This window comes from Trachymyrmex cornetzi, unplaced genomic scaffold (assembly GCF_001594075.2).
Source record: "Trachymyrmex cornetzi isolate Tcor2-1 unplaced genomic scaffold, Tcor1.1 scaffold191, whole genome shotgun sequence".
NCBI classification, from domain to species: domain Eukaryota; kingdom Metazoa; phylum Arthropoda; class Insecta; order Hymenoptera; family Formicidae; genus Trachymyrmex; species Trachymyrmex cornetzi.
The window spans coordinates 14,190-19,460 of NW_017296539.1; the positions used below are offsets into that span (position 1 = coordinate 14,190).

At 30.8% G+C, this 5,271-nt stretch overlaps 1 long non-coding RNA gene across 1 annotated transcript; it reads right to left on the minus strand.

Annotated features, from left to right (window-relative positions):
* Positions 1-1,375: 1,375 nt before the first annotated feature.
* On the minus strand, positions 1,376-2,150 carry LOC108759524 (uncharacterized). Its single transcript, XR_001940018.1, has 3 exons — positions 2,025-2,150; positions 1,889-1,951; positions 1,376-1,561 (listed from the first exon to the last, which is right to left on the minus strand). It is a non-coding gene; the product is annotated as an uncharacterized LOC108759524 (long non-coding RNA).
* Between the last annotated feature and the right edge of the window lie 3,121 nt (positions 2,151-5,271).

Here is a 5,271-nt window from a genome sequence, read left to right on the forward strand (position 1 = left end):
TTCAATGTAATTTGAACAAATTAAATTTTACCATTTTATTCCTCCCAAAGAAAAAATAATTTATTTAACTCTAATGATATGTATCATATTAGTATAACTGATATCAACAAAATTGGCGCCAAGTTAAATTCATCAAAATTTTATCAAAATTTTATCAAAAATTTGATGTATTATTCCTATAAAAGATTTGATATCAAGAACTGACGCCAAGTTAAATCCCACTTTTTTATATCATGCCAAATTAAATAAATAACGAATATTAATCTAATGGTATGTATTATTTGTACGAACGATTTGATATCAACAACTGTGGCGCCAAGTTAAATTCTACTATCAGAATGAAAAGTAAAAACGTGGTTGAAGTTTGAAGCGATCCTGGAGCGAAAATTAAAGGTAACCACACACTGAAATAACAGACAATCGGAGATCACGCATCTATACATGTGTCCAAAAATTTCCAATGTATGTCCAATTTCAAACGAAGATCGCGGTCCGCGAAGGAAATCAAATGACTAAAAAATTCTGCGAGTCCTCTCATATCTGCGATCAAAATTTTCTTATTCGTCCTCGCGTCCTGTGAAAAATCTAAAGGAACGAGAGAAATGTCTGATATCACTGACGATAAAAAAAATAATTACAAGAGATAACGGTATCGGAACCCCTTCAAATAATGGCAAACGCCCGCGCGATCGCCTGTACCTGCGCTCGAAAATTCCCTACGCTCGTCTCAGAGTCCGGAACCAAAATGTAAAAGTTCCCGTGTAATATCTGAGACTACGGACGAATATAAAAAAATAATTGATTCAGATCGTGTACCCGGAAGGCCTCCGAATAACGGCAAACGCCCGCGCGATTGCCCGTACCTGCGCTCGAAAATTCCCTACGCTCGTCTCAGAGTCCGGAACCAAAATGTAAAAGTTGCTGTGTAATGTCTGAGACTACGGACGAATAAAAAAAAAAATTGGTTCAGATCGTGTATCCGGAAGGCCTCCGAATAATAGATACGATTTGATAATGAAAATATTTGCGAACATTGGTATCATTAAAGTTTTTTTTAGACTATGTATGAGAAATACGTTCAAACTATGAAATTTATTTCACTCAACATATTACCAGGGCTGCATTCAGAAACGTCACCTTGCGGGTGATTGCTAGGAGGCTGGGTGAGTGAAATGGTAGGGATAAGGTACCCTCTCTAGTGTGTACATTTCTGAACGGCCCTAGGTGAGTGAAATGGTAGGAAAATGGCGCAGCGTAAAAAACGTATTCTAGCTCTTGCAATTGCTGCAAGTGATAAATTATTGAGAGACATCATGCTGAATATGGATAGTGAAGAAAGTGATGAAAGTGACAATGACGAAGAAATTTTTCCGAATATCTTTGAATTTATTTTCACATTGAGTGCCTGTATAAAGCCAATTGGAATTTGAATCCTGTAATTCTTTAGCTATCTGTCGCCACACTACATCATTACGAATTTTGGGACTTTTAAATAGTGACTGATTTGTTTTCCACAAATGAATTAGCTTTTTTACAGCGTAGTCATCTTTCCAAGACGCAGCTGAAATAATAATAGGGAAAAATCAATGAAAAACTTAACATTAAAAAACGCGGTGATTATTATTACTATTTTTATTAGTAATATCCTTTTACACCGAGCACTTGATACACTTACGAACTAATAAGTTTCTATTAAATAATCTTAATTTCGGCATATATTTAAAGAATGGTAAACAAAAATGTTCTAAGTTGATACAACATGTGTCAAGATGATTAAATTAAATCATGTATACACGTCATTAACACACATCGCCGAAATTAAGATAATTTAATAGAAAGTAGTTAGTAAGCGTATCAAGTACTCAGTGTAAACAAGATCATAGCATACCTTGAGAATTTTCAAGTGTATCCCCTTTTTTACAAACATTGGAAGCAACATTACTTGTTGATGCTGCAATAACACAACATTAAAGAAATGTAGAGATGATAAAGAAAAAATACAAAATTTGCATCACAAAACAAACCTGTTGTACATAGATTATTGTCTTTTACACATTCGTTATTAGTTTTCGTAAGTTGCAATTCTGTTAAACTTTTAATAGTAGGTATAGTAACAATGTTCTGATCTAAAAAAAATTATGAATATTTAATCAAACATAAATATGTATTCATTGAAACATATAAGCCATGTATCGATAGTGGCCCATATTTTTTGCAAATGAATATAGAAATAGAAAACACAAGAGATGATAGATAACTTCAATGACCTAGTGTACATCAAGCACTTGATATTGTACTAGCTAGTAAACTTTCTATTATATTATCTTAATTTCAGCGATACATGTAAACATATACATGATATGACTAATTTAATTAATCATTTTGATACATATTGTACGGGAGTAGTACACCATTCTTTATGCATTGCCGAAATCAAGATAATTTAATAGACATTTACTACTTAATACGCGTATCAAGTGTTCCTGTAAACAAGGTCAATAACCCATAATATTAGATGTTTTGTGCAAATAAATGCAATCAAGTTAGACATTATATTCAATTAATTATAATTACGTTTAAAGATAAATATTTTGCAAACAAATTGATTTACCAAAGAACACTATACAGTTATTACACTTTAACGGGACTTCATTCGCAACATGAAAAAACCTTTATTGTACTTCATCGTAAATTATAATCGATTGAAGTAAAATATATTTTACTTACTTTCGGGATTCCATAATATAATCTGATTTTCTTTATTAAATTGCAATAAATTTTTATTTGTAGCCATGTTTCCTAGCTTTGACCGCGTTCAGCAGACACAACAGTTTTGCAACCGTTTTGTGATTCTTCGCTGCTTTAAATCTAAAAGTATAATCCAATCAGCGCAACGAATCATAAAACGGTTGCAAAACTGTGGGTTTGCTGAACGCAGCCTTTATGTGGCCACTCGATCGAGAGACTTTCCACCCTACAAAAGAGCAGGGTGCAAAAGTCTCCCGATCGGGAGCACCCGGCATGTTTCTGAACGGGCCACCTAGGTAACGCTGAGGTACTCTCAACTGGTTTCTGAACGGCATTCGGGAGCTTGGGTGCTCCCGAGTGTGGTATCTGAACGCAGCCCAGGCATAAACTTCATGAGGCATTCTTTGCTCGAGATTAATCTGCTTGACCATAAATATAATACTTCATATAGTCATGCCTTTTTACATATCAGGCAATTATCGATTGATTTAAGAAACGCTGTAACATTAAAGAACAAGGTAATTGTTAAATAGCAATTATGTACTTTTTATAAAATTTATTAATAACATCTAACATTATTTTCAGAAAATTGTTCAGGCCGTATATAATTGGCAGTATGTAAATTCCTTGTGCTTTTGGACAGAATTAATAACCAAGTCAAAGGATAAATCAATGTTACGATCGCTGTTATAGTTAGCTGTTATAGCTCTTAGTTCAGGTACTAAATATTTTAAACAAAATTTAAGCAATGAAAGTAACGTAATAATTCAGTAGAAAAACGTTCATTCCTACTTTGCATTTCTTCTCGAGGTATTGTTTCCATATTTTTAACAATAATTGTAATCGTAGAGTATATTATCACTCCGTAACAAATTTTTCTTTTTAGACACTGGAATCTTATGATTTTAAAAAAAGGCATAAAACAGTTATGATGAAGATGAAATCTATTCTTTGTTTACATTTTGAAAGTATCGAAATCACAATTTGTAGAACATGGATTCAAAGATAGTATTATTGAAAGTATTTATTATCTTACACTGGAACATGCGGCGAGTGAAAGTCATAAAATATATTTTCCAGAACTCTATACACCTTGTATAATACAGGTATTTTAAGAAGAAACAAAACTTCAAAAAACCAGAAGTAATTTGTATTATTAGATATATCGAATATATTAAATCAATATGTTTTATCTTATAGTTAAAAGAATTTCTGGAAAAATGTCTGAAGAAATGTTCTAGAGAATGAATTTCTGGAAAAATAAAGCACCTGTTGAAGAAAGATATACTTCATTAACGAAGACTGACCTTTCTTACCCGTGGTCATAGTCAATAGTTGTAAAAACTGATAAAAAGGCACGTGAATTACTTCTACTCATGCGCATATGTAACCTATTTTCATATGCCTTTTATATACAATTATTTACTGATTGTTAGGGAGCGTAAGAGTAGTTTCCGTCCAGTTTGACAAGAGTTTTATACCCATCTCATATTTTTTATCGAAATTCTCTTTATTTACAAATGACGTGTAAGGAACTTATTTTTCACTTGTAACATCACGATCCAATATGATCGCGACGACTAGTCAGAAGCCTTAAAGAAATTGCTCGTTAATTAAAAATATTTTTTGCAGGGTTGGGTAAGTTAATGTTTTTTTTAACTGAATAAAGTTAAAGTTAATGGCTTTACAAAATTAATAAATCTAAGTTAAAAGTTGAAGGAATAAAAAATGAACTTAACGAAAGTTAAGTTAATATTGAATTAACTTAAGTAAAAAAAAAGTTAATTTCGAAAACAATTATTTTTGAGGTCAAAATGTCCTAATTTTTTAAAAAATGAGATTAAATAACTACACAATATAGATTATTAAGTAAATTAAATTTTTAATTTTTTTCATATATGATACATATAATTATATAACTATATAAGTTATATAACTGTAAAAAAAAACAGCTAGCATAGAGAAGATATAAAATTAGTGATTACATTTTAAAAAATTATATTTTAAGTTGAAGATAAACTATCAATAAGAATACAACGTATCAATAATAACAAAATATTAAATAATAACAAAACTTATAATTCCTTAGAATCACATACATTGCAGAATCACGTGTGAAAATTAATAATAATAGACTTTTCTGGTTATTAGTTCTTATTAAATTAGAAATAATTATTAAATTTTACCGGCTTCGGCCGGTATTATATTTTCATATTCGTCCTGTGTGCTGGCATTGTTAACTCGCTCAAATATAAATTTAATAAAAGTCTAATGTAATTGAAGATGTTACTTAAAAGTCTAATGTAATTGAAGATGTTACTTAAAATTGTGAATCTACAGTCTGTAATTACTCACAGGTAATGTTACGGTCTGAATAATCGGACAATTTATTACATATACAGTCATTTATTATATCTAATATGTTTATCATGTATTTTTTACGAATTATAGAATCGGTTTTGTTTTATATTACTGAACTTGAATACATCTCAACATCTTATCAAATTGGTCTAAAATAACTGT